Genomic DNA, 12,845 nt, shown 5'->3' on the forward strand with positions numbered 1-12,845 from the left:
ATTTCCCTGATGGTCTCCATCCCTCCTTTGAAATGTACAACTTGGAAAATGGACAGCAGAAACTGAGGCTTGAAGAGTGAATGTCTAGAGTCATGCAGGTGGTAAGTGCCGGATGCATTCACTTTCTCAGTTCCTCTCCTCCCCATGACACTGTCTCTCTGGACCTGGTCATTATTCAACTGGGAGTCACTGTCCTCCCTTTTCAGTTGGGGCTTTTTCCAGAGTCTTTAGTATCAAACTAAAGCTAACAGTGAAAAGTAAATTATGGTGACCAACTACATGGATCTTTTTTGAAATTAAATTCTGTAAATATTTTTCAATGCTTTATTGCCTACTCTAATTGGAAACAGAGATAACCCACTTTATGAAATTTCAGTTTAAAACAAAACAGAAAAAAATCCTTGATTTTTAAGCATCCTTCTGATCATAGAAGTTGATAAAAATACATATTGCCATATTCACTATAAGAGCCAAACACAATTAAGTAAAAGAAAAAGAAAATCACTATTCCAGCTAAAAATGTAGGCCTATTCACGTTTATATATTTTAATTTTGAAAATTAAGATATTGTACCAAGGTCTTAACCCAAAATTCCAAGCTCTTTACCTAGCTTCCAGACCTAATCTTCAACCTTCAATAAAGTTTGGCAAGCTCCTTGAGACACAGGTGGTATGTTTTTCGCCAGTGTTCCCAATACCCGCACAGCTGCCAACACAAAGTACTCACTCAGTAAACACTAGCAGAATGAGTGAATGTTGAACAAAGAAATGATGTGACTTGAATGTTATTCTACGTTCTCTATCATTGCCTTTTTAAAGAGGCCGCAATCACTAGAAAGATTTTTTTTTAATAAACATTCAAAATTACCTAAAAACTGAATAAGAATATACTAGGTATCTATTGTTTTTTCCACCCAGGACCTTTTCCTGTAAGGAAGTCTGGTAACACTAGCTCCTGTATTTTGGGAAACTGTTTCATCCAAATTTCAACCATGGGCTTCCTGTGAAAGCTTGTCAATCATGTTATTGGTGGTAAACTTCCTGAACCAGTAAGGACAGGGCTGACCCAGTCCAACACCCACGCCCACCTGCCTGTAAGGACAGTAGCAAATGCTTCCCTGCTTCCCTGTTAGCGGGTGTCAGGGAGGCCTGGTGGAGAGTCAGGAGTTTCACCATCACTCAAGGGTAGCAGTGCCATCCCCACCACACTGTCAGTGGAGAGCACGTGGGGAACTGGAACTCTCACAGTGGACATCCAGCAGTAAGGAGGAACCCTCTCAGGTCAGGGAACAACAGATACCAAGGGGGAATCTGGGGTTCTCCCTCCACCTGGCAATTACAAAGTGACCTTCCTCCTTTCATTGGCAGAACAGTATCAGAAAAAAACAGTCAACAGCTTTCAATAAGATCCAGAGTCTACTAACATAATATGAAAGTGTCCAGCCTTGAATTAGAAATCACACATTATACCAAGAACCAGGAAGATTTCAAATTGAATAAAAAAGATAATAAATGCCAACACCAAGATGACAGAGATGTTAGAATTCTCTGACAAAGATTTTGCAGCAGCTATGAAAAATACTGCAAGCATGGTATAAGTAATTCATTCTACGAGTAAATTACACACATGCTTACAACAAATGAAAAGACAGAAAGCTTCAGCAAAGAAATAGAAGATATGAACAAGAACCAAATAGGTGCTTCAGAGCTGAAAAATGGAACTGAAATAAAATGCTCAGCGAATGGGCTGAATATCAGAATGGAGGAGACATAGGAACAAATCATTGAATTGGAGGATAAATCTATAGATATTATCCTATCTGAACAAGGAGAAAATAGACTGAAAAACATGAATAGAGCCTCAGGGACATGTGGAACTATAGTAAAAGATCTAACATTTGTGTCATCAGAATTTCAGAAAGAGAGAAGAAAGAGGGAATACCTGAAAATGTACTTGAAGAAATACTGGCTAAAAACTTCCCAAATTCTTAAAATAAGAAAATTATAAAAGTGGAGAAAGATTACTGATTCTCAGGTGTTAATTTGGAGGCTAGAGGAAAATGGGTGTTGTTATAAAAGGGCAACATGAAATATCTTTGTGATGGAAATGTTCTGTGTTATTTATCAATATCAATCTCCTGGTCCTGATGTTGCACTACAGTTTTGCAAGATGTTACCTTTGGAGGAAACGGGTAACTGCATTATTTATTACAAGTGCATGTGAAATCTACAATTATCTCAAAAAGTTTCATTTGAAGAAAGAAACGCCTTTCTCTCCATTAGAACTATTTCTACATATTCTTTTTCTCCTATCATTTGCTGTACCTCCCATTTGCCCTTCATACACATACATTCACCTGGGAAAACAAACGTCTTCAGGAGAACTGATTTCTTAGTGTACAGCCTATCTACAACCAGGTCCGTTGAGCACTGCATAATTTAGGCAAAGTAGTCAGCCAAAAATGGTGCCTGTTCAAAACCTTGAATCTTGAGCTACCAGAATTTCATATTCCATTGAACAAAGAAACTGGCCATTTGCTAAACAGCTCCCATTTACTTTGCAATGTGTGAACTTGACACAGAGAGAGAGAGAGAGAAACATAGAGGTAGAAAAGTCTAAGGCTTCAATTGATAGTCACATTTTCATTTCTATTTTTTAGTGACTAACTCAGAGGCCTTTATGCTACTTTAATAAATATGTCAACACTCTGAGTAATAGGAATGTGTTTTCTTCCAGTAGTATTTTTTTTTTTAGGAATATTGATTTCAAAAGCCAGCTTGATTTATAACACATTAGGCCCCCATTTTCTCTGGGAGTGGAGCCGTCGAGGTTCAAGTTAATGTTCGGCGCTTGGTGCTGGTGACAGACAGGCTGTCAGAGCACACTAATAAAGCCGTAATCCCAGGAGCCAATCAGGGCGCCTCTTCTGTTCGTCTGGTCCCGTTGGTTGCCAGGCACAAGCAGGAGCACATCATTAACCACAAGCTTCCTTGGGGATGCTGTAGACAAAATAAACTCTCGTGAAACACATCTTGGGAAACATTTAAAGCTGGAATCCCTGGCTTAACAGAAGTCCAAAAAATTAAGAAGAAATATTAGTTTGTAAAAGGAGAGAATGAACCAGACTGTTGTATGATAAGAGCTTCTGCTTTTAACTTTTTCACATTTATTTTGACTTTTTTCTCTCTTGCGTACACTTGGATGCCTTCAAAAATCTGAATCACCTCCTTATCCTTAGCTATTTTTTTATTTCGGAGTATGGTTGATTTGCATATTGTTACTGCAATTAAAGTGGAAAATAGCAACCCAGTTGTAGACTAGAGTTGTGTTTAAATGCATGCATTATCATCTAAAAGAAGAAATGCTGTTTTTAATCAGTACAGATGTATTATCAAATACCACGTTGAATTCTTGGCAAAATTAATATTTATTTCAAACAATAAAATAAAGGTATAAATTATTATGTCCCCCATACCACTTATTCTATATATTATTAATTAATATGTAAAATTAAAGGAGAAGAAAAAAACAGAGTAATTTTCTTTTATTATCACCTCTCTACTGTTTTGAATTAAGCACCTTCCGTCTCATTTGATGCTCACAACTTTATCAGGCAGCACCTCTACACTCCATTTTTTGGATGAGGATGCCAAAGCTCAGAGAAGTTGAGTAAATTACATAATGATACACAGCAAGATTGCAAGCAGGTCTGTTGGTAAAGCTTCTGATATTTCTCACTACTTTCTATCACCAATGTCATGCCTTCACATACTACCCTGGTTTTGGACCAAGCCCAGTTTTCAGTGGAAAGTGTATGTATTTAATAGAAAGTGAAACATCTTTTGACATCTGTGAAATTGAACTAGATTTCAAAACAAATATTTATTATACAGCATAAATCTCAATTATCATAATGACGCATGGCTAGATAATTAATTTAAACATTTTAATAAGTATAACACAAATAGATAACGTAGTAGGATGGGTACATATATAAATATATAAGCACGTGCTGTGCTTAGAGCACAGAAACAGGAGATACATGACAGATTAGATAGATGATAGATAGATAGATAGCAAACCTGAGATAGACAATTAGATAGATGGTAAACATGAGATAGATAGATAGATAGATAGACAGACAGAAAGAAAGAACATATATCTAAGCTTTGTAAAATTTTATCTCCTCACAAAGGTTTCCTTTCAAGCTTTGGGAAAAAGGTAACCGTTTGCTCTACTTTCAAGTATTGCAATAGACATACGCTTTCCAAACAGTTAGTTGCACATTGGCCATGATTCTACATTTAACACATAATTCCATGTTTTTTATTACCCTTCCTTTATCAGGCAATTATCCTTTATCAGAGAATAAACCACCCAATATCTCATAATAGGCCAAATCAACATCACAAAATTTATATACTTAGCTCAGAGCATAATAACATGTATTCAGAGTCATAGTATGCTTAACTATCTGGATTCTTAGAACACAGCAAATCAGAAGCAAGGCATTAGGAGTCTTGCTCAAGATATCTGAGAAGCTATAAGAAGTTCCTGCTGGTTGCCTAATATGGACAGGGATGAAAAAAATCTCTACAAGGATGATGGAAAATCTGCAAGAAACAAATGAGAAGTCTGGGATAATGTAAGTATGGGTTATTGCCTGTATTCGTCTGTTCTCGCACTGCTATGAAGAAATATCTGCGACTGGGTAATATATAAAGAAATTAGGTTTAATTGGCTCATGGTTCCACGGGATGTACAGGAAGCATGACTGGGGAGGCCTCAGGAAACTTACAATCATGGCGGAAGGTAAAGAGGAAGTAAGAACATCTTCATGTGGTCAGAGCACGAGGAACAGGGGGTTGCGGGGAGCTGCCACATGTTTTTGAATGAACAGATTTCATGAGAACTCTATCATGAGAACAGCACTAGGGGGATGATGATAAACCATTAGAAACAACCCCCATGATCCAGTCTCCTCCCACCAGGCCCCAACCCCAGCATTGGCGATTACATTTTGATATGAGATTTGGGTGTGGACACAGATCCAAACCATATCATTTGCTTACTTGGGGTGAAGTCAACTCCTGTAACAGAAAAACCTCCAAACTTTAGTGACCTGGCTTAGCACAATAGAAATCTATTCCTGGCTCATAAAATAGTCCAAACACATGCTATTAGTTCATTAGAGGTTATTATCCACACAGTAATTCAGGGATCCAGGCTTCTTAAACTTTATAGCTTCACTAACCATTGCATCACTCACATGCACTAGCAGAAGGCACAAAATGTGAATGGAACAGTCATACCATATCCCATCTGCTTACATTCCACTGGTGAGAACAAATTCAATGGCCACATCTGGATGCAAAGGAGTCTGGGAAATGTAGTCTCTGGCTAGTTGGCTATCTCCCTGTCATGACTTCACACCAGGACAAAAGCCAGTGGTCTCATCAATGGTACTTACAGCCCACCTGCATATGGCGGAGTATGGTGCGGTACACACATCAGAATGTATTCATCTGTTCAACACTGTTTCAAGCCCTAAAGATACAACAGTGAATAAAGTAGATGCAGTCCCTGCTCCCATGGAGATAGAATCATTGTGAGTAGAGACAGACAATAAGTAGGTTGACATACAAATAAAGAGTTTCAGATAGTTACAAATACTAGGAAGAAAATAAAGCAAGATAATGGTATATAGGATCTGAGTTTTGTGGCAGTGGCTACATTAGCTGGAATGATCAGAGAATGTATTTCTCTGTATATGAAATTTGTGTTGAGACTTAAACAAGGATGTAGCTAAGTGGAGCTTTGGGGGACATAATATTCCAGAGAAAAGAAAATACAAAGTTCCTGAGACTAGAATGAGCTAGGCACATTCCAAGGCAAGAAAGGGGACTTGCGTATCAGTCAACTACTACTGTAATGTTATGTAACAGATCGTCCCAAAACTCAGTGGGTTAAGATACAAGCAATCGTACTTCTTTTTGTATTTGCTCACAGCTCTATAGATCACTTGGGGCCACTTTAATTCAGGCTTATGGATGATCTGTGTTTGGCCTAGAATTCAGGTCAGATTTCCTCCACAAATCCTTCCGGAGCCCCGGCTAAAGGGGATAAGGTTCCCTACAGCATGATCTTCCATGGCTGGCCACAGAGCTGAGAGAGGCCAAGCCAACCCTCATAAGCATATTTGAAAATTCCACCAGCTTCACGAAGAAAATAAAGATGAGTGGCCAAATGCAAATCCAGTGGAGGGGGGATATGCTTGACCCACTTTTGTGCATTGCAAAGTCACATACAGAAAAAGGGAGTGAAAAATTAAGGAAAATATTTTAATTTACTGTAGCCGGCATGGCCAGAATGCTACGAATAAATTGAAACTTCACAGGTTTGTGGAAGACAGAGCAATGATCAGATAATACAGTGTTTTGTGAACATGATAGTCATTCTGAATTGTGTTTTAATTACAATACAAAATAAGGAGATTTTCTAGTGGGGAAATTATTTGATCTGTTTGATATTTTTAAAATATCAGCAGGATTTAGTGTGGAGAATGGGGAGGCTCTAGGAAAGCCAGAGACCTGCTAAGAAGCCTCCATGCTAGTAGAATAGATGAACAAAGTTTGGCTTCAATTAGCACAATAATAGCAGTAGAGGAGTAAAACATGATTAGATTCAAGATGCATTTTGGGGGTAAAGGCAAGAAAACTCACCTGGTTGTGTTGTAGGAGAAAAGAGAAAAATCAGACCAGTGTGGTGGCTCACACCTATAATCCCAGCATTTGCAGAGGCCAATGCAGGAGGTCACTTGAGGCCAGCCTGGACAATAAAGCAAGACCCCATTTTTACAAAAACTTTAAACAATGAGCCTGGCATGATGGCATGTACCTATATCCCCAGCTACTCTGGAGGCTGAAGCAGGAGGTCACTTGAGTCCAGAAAGCTGATGCTGCAGTGAACTATGATCATGCCTCTGCATTCCAGCCTGGGCGATGGAGCAAGAACTTGTCTCTTAAAAAAAAAAGAAAAGAAAGGGGAAAAATCTAAGATTATGTTTAAGGCTTTTGTTTTGTTTTGCTTTGTTTTGCTTGAACAAAGTGTAGAAAGTAGCTGAGAAGATGAAGGAGAAGCACCATAGGTTGTTGTCTGGAGAGATTTTTGTGTTCAAAACTTGTTTGGGGCCGTGAACACTGAGAGCGCCATCAGACACAACGTGGAGCTGTTTAGCCAGCAGTTGAGTTGATGATTCGGGTATAAAGAGGGAATGTTGATGGTTGTATCAATTTGAGAGTCTTCAGCTCAAAGACAGTATTTCATGCTATGGCCCAAGTGGAGAGAAATTAGGAAGGAAATGTAGATATGGTAGAACACTAAGGACAGACCCTAATGTGTATCAGCATTAAACCATCTCACAGAGGAGATGGAACTGGCAAAGGAGATTGAGAAGGAGCAGCTAATAAGTTGTGGAAAAACACAGGAGAATAGGGTATTGGGAAAGGGAAGAGGAAAATGCTTCAGGAAGGAAGAAGCAGTTCAGTGTGTCAAATGCTACCAACTGTTCAAGTTCGATGAATAGACCATGGGTTTGGAAGGAGGTGCAAATGGTAAGCTGTTAGGAGACCCATAATAAGCCATTTCAGTGTAGTAGTATGAACAAGACTGGAGTGCATTCAGGAGAAAGGGACAGGTTTGTGTTGGTTGATTTTGGTTGGGAGGATCTATTAGGTGATTTTTGTATATTAACGGGAATAGTCCAGTAGACAGAAATATATAATAGGATAGAAACAACATTCTTGAGGTGAAGAGAAGGACTGGAACCTAAAACACAAGAGAAGGGACTGGTCTTGATTAGTAGCAAGAATAAGTGCTGCATCAAAACAGAGGGAAACTAGGCTCTGGAATCAGATGCAGGTAAGTCAGTGGATCTGGCAGAGAAAAGGAAGGCTGTGCTTGTCTAATTACTTTCACAAGCACCTATCATAGGACGACTTGGAATGCCCAATCTTGGCAGCAAGGCACAGTGCCAGGAGGGCATGCTCATCATCCCTGCCTGGGACTACTACTGTTCCACCCAACCCAGATTGGCTGACTTTATGCTGACCCAGCAAGAAAGACGGGTAAGAACTGCAGCAGGGGTTGCTTCCCAGAGCTCAGCTGGTACAGAGCAGTATCATCAAAGCCAACAGAAGGCCGGGCCAACTGCTCAGCTCAGGGAAGAGCCAAACATCGCAAGTACAATTAATTTTGAACCTGTTTGGCTGTTCAGCAATCTTCAGCTTTGTTTGTGCTCTACAAGCCAGACCTGAGGTCATGTTCTCTCTGGCTCCCTCAGCAACTGGTAGAAATAGATACAGAGAAATCATGCCATTAGCATGTGATCATCATGTAGTAGATGATGCACCCTGATCTTTCCCTTTGAGGCTGAGTTCCTCATTCCCCTGCCAGGAGCATAGGCTGTTCACACTCACAGAAGCGCCTTAATTGGGGAATTTCAGTAAGGGTGAGAAAGCAGCCTTGTCCAACATTTTACCTCTCCCTGGGGGCAACACAGAACCACTGAAAGTGTACAGAGGCTCTGGTCCTTGCTTTGATTAGAGACATCTATAAATCAGAGTTTCTCCAACTCAACACTATTAGCATTTAGGGCGGGATAACTCTTTGTTGGGAGGGGCTGTCCTGTACACTGAGAATGTTCAGGAGCATCTCTGGCCTTTCTCACTGGAAAGCAGCAGCACCCCTCTCCACTTACAGCAATCAAAATTGTCTCCAGACAGTTCCACATGTCCCCTAAAAAACAAAACCATCTCCAGTTGAAATCTGCTGCTTTAAAGAGTATCACAGTTGCAGATCTCTTTCTGGAATTAACTGAAGGCAAATTAATCTCAGTTCAATGCCTGTCTCTATTCAATCCCACTTTAATAATTCTCTTGAAAACTGCACACATATCTCCATCTTAATTTTCTTCCTGGGAGTTCAACGTCGATGGTGGTCCTAAGAAGCAGTCTCTAAAAATGCTTGAGCTGGATCACCCACCAGTCAACTGAGTACCGTTATTGATTGGTGACGAGTACCGATAGACTGTGACGTAATGCATTAGTAAAACTGTCCAAAAAGATTATTAGTGGTGAACTGGCATGAGACACAGCTGGTGGATGAACTGGCTTCAGCAATAGCTCAGGTGTTTGAGAAGTTGGAGGAAGTCATAATTATAAGGTCTATGAAATCAGTTAGTTGACACCAGAGAATTTCGATACGTTGGAAAAAGATAATAAAAGGCTGAGAGTGACTGATCACCAATTTAGACACTGCCTCTTTGTAAGAATGTAATGAAAAACTTATCTCGTTCAGCTGGAGGGCAGAAAGAGCTCAAGGTCTGCCTGCATCCAATGACTGGTCAATTCGGCACACAAATACCTGGCTTTCTTGCCTCAACTTGAAATATATCTGGAGATCCATCGTAGCCTCAGAGCTCTTTGATCTGCTTCAATTGCTGTTGTAGCTACATCACCACCAAAATCCTCCCTCTGCCACTTTCTCCTTCCTGTTCCTCCAATCAGTCATTGCTGCTAAGAGAACTTCCAAGAAACCACCTATACACAAATACCAATCTTGACATAGTGCCTAGGAAACCTGTTCCATGACACCTCTTAAAAATCCCTTGTCATATATTTTCTTCCACCTCTTGCTCTATTTTTCATCTCATTTTTATTTCAATTATTCTTGAAAACATGTCTATATTCACTGTTTTTACTTTGCTACTTCCCATTCTTTCCTGTTGGATTTTGTCCAAACCATCCCATTAGGTGGCTATTATCAAGATCCTCAGTGACACCCATTTTGCAAAACCTTCCGAATTGTTTATCCTACCATCATTCAATTTCCAGTTCTGAATTCTACATCATCAGCTGATAATCCCCACTCCCCCTCCTGCATACATTCATTTGTAAACCAGAGAAGTCACTTCTGATCATCTCTTCAAGATTTTAGTGCCTGGGTTCATTGTCCACTCTCTAGACTCACTCTTGTCAATATTAACAGTGATTTCAACATACAAGCAGATGATCCTTGCCACTCCCTAGCCGCTAAATTGCACAGTCTCCCTTATGTTCTGTACCCAACTTCAGCTACTCACACCCATCAACATTCTCAAGAGTTTATCCTTACCTATCACTTAAACACATCACTATGGTTTGAATGTATGTCTCCTCCACATCTCATGTTAAAGTTTAATCCCCAATATGGCAGTATTGAGAAGTGGGGCCTTTAAGAGGAAATTGGGTCTTGAGAACTTTGTCCTCATGAGTGGAAAAACCCATGCATGGATTAATCAGTTAATGGGTTAATGCAATAGTGAGCTATCATGGGAGTTGAACTGACTTTATAAAAAAAGGAAGAAAGACCTGAGCTAGCATGCTCATCCCACTCACCATGTGATGTCGTGTGTGCCTCAAGAATCTGCAGAGGGTCTCCACCAACAGAAAGAACCCTCACCAGATGCAGCCTGTTAACCCTGGACTTCTCCACCTTCATAGCTATGTGATGTAAAGTCCTTTTCTATATAAATTATCCAGTTTCAGCCATTCTGTTATAAGCAACAATAACAGGAAAAATGACTAAGACACCTACTACAAACTCAACTTCAAGATTATAAGGGAAGGTGTTCTCTTTCCATGTCCACAAGGGGCGTAGTTTTAAGAGTAAGAACTTCCCAGAGCCATGCTCCCTCTCATCTCTCTCCATCAGGGAGATTTAACGGTTTATGTTTAAATTTCGAAGGCAAGGGAAGAAACTAAAAGTCAATCACTCCAGCGGAAGTTCTAAGGAACTCCATTCATTGGCCAGGGATCTCAGAGAAGGTGGGAGTTCCTCCCAGGTTAAAAGTCCCCTTCTTCCACACCCCCATGGACTCCATGTTTGGGTCCCCTTCCACGAACACTCTCTCGTGGTAGCTACTTTCCCTCTCCTAAACGCCATCTCTCTCTCTATTCCCTTCCACTCAGTGTAGAAGCTGTCTTTCCTCTTCTGGATTCCGTCTTTCTGGATTCTCTCACTCAGTGTGAGAGGAGCTTTCCTCCTCTGGTTTTCCCCCTCTGGGAACCCTTCTCACCAGTGTGAGAATTGCTTTTCTTTCTCTCACTCACTGTGAGACTTAGTTGTTTCTCTCTCCTCCTTTTTCTCTCTCTGTTTTAAATAAATCACTTTCTACAAACACTTTTGAGTCTGGCATTTACTGCGCACTGTGCTGTGGACCCCTCTCTCATTCTTGAGAGGGCAGGAGACCAAAAACCTGGAGAAACATCCTCTCAGGGGAGCTGAAGGCACCCTGAACCCCAATATTACAATTGCATTTCCAGTAACAACATCTTACCTTCATACTTCACTTCCTTTATTACCACTCCTCAATTGGGTTTTTCCTCACCCCACACCACTGACTTCTGATAATGCTCAGCATGGAGAACTCATAATCCAGTGATCTAACCAATGTTGCTTTGTTCAAACTGCCCTGATATCCCTGCAGTGTTAAAACTCATTTTCAACTCCTGTGCGCAGCTCTTGTGTCATTGCACTTAATTGGCTAAACTATAACTCAGAAAACTAACTCTCTATTTACTTAAATATTGCACCTACTTCAGCTGAACATGCCTGGGATAAAGTACACAAGCCCCCTGACCGTGCCCACTAACCTTAACTGGGCCTGGGTTGCTCCCTGGCAGCTCTGCTCCATGCCCCTCACCACGGTCCTACTCCTCACCTAGAGGACTGCTCATACCTTCTTCTCTCCCCTCTACCTATACCGACTTCCCCTAATACTCATTTTTAGCTGATGACATTATTTTTTTACTCTGCTGAGAAAATAGAAGCAAACAAAAGAAAACTTTCCAGGCTCACATCATGACTAATTCACATGTAATTTTGCCTCTTGTTCTTTTCCTGCTCCTATCTGAGGCCAGCCCTCCCAGTTGCACACTAGAGAACATTCCCATTTACCTGCATGGCTACAACCATCACTCCTCTTTCTCTTCCATTATCAGTCGTAGTGGATGCTGGGAGTGCCTGCCTTGACAGTTACCACTGATGTATTCTGGTTGATTTCCAACTGCCAGTAAGCATCTTTGCTTGAAGTCTTTCCCCAAAAATGGAAATACCACTTTACCCTCACATTTGGCAGGTTTGGGAGTTTTAACAGTGGCTGGGTATTAACACTGACTGGGTCTTAACAATGCCTCATCCCAGCAGCCCTCAACCAAGAACAAATAAATTATGCATAAATACCCGTGCTCCTGTGTCTGGGTGGGACCATTCTGAAGTGTGTTTTATATTGGTCCCCAGCATTTGCCCATGGGATTAAGGTCCAGGGATCCACAGTAGTAGCTAGCTTAATAATGCAGCCTTTTGCTTTTCCCGCTGCGCCTGCCTTTGGTGTTTTCTACACTTACCAACTAAGTTACTTTGCAGTCAATCTTTTTTTTCAGGGCCTGTTTCTAGGGAACCCTTAATGAATACATCAATTGTTCCCACTTAATTTTATCGTGATCTCTTAAATATTTTGCATAATTTTCCTTACATCTGATTACATCCAATACCCTCATAAAGGAGTTTCATGTATTTCTGTTTGCCATGTCTCTCTTTCCATTCTGTCTCAGCTTCTCCCCAGCTGGGTTCACCCCTCCACTCTTCCATCAACACTCTGCTGCTCAGTGTCCTTCCTGCTCACTGATGGTCAGGCTCAGGCCTCCTCTCACTCATTCTGTTGGCTCCATTCAGCTCACTGGTCTGCCACATTTTTTTTTGAGGTTCTTTCTTCTCCTGAAGTCCAGAACCCCACAGTGTCTTTG

Source organism: Sapajus apella, unplaced genomic scaffold (genome assembly GCF_009761245.1).
Source record: "Sapajus apella isolate SASKATOON/1434 unplaced genomic scaffold, GSC_monkey_1.0 scaffold11, whole genome shotgun sequence".
Lineage (NCBI taxonomy): Eukaryota > Metazoa > Chordata > Mammalia > Primates > Cebidae > Sapajus > Sapajus apella.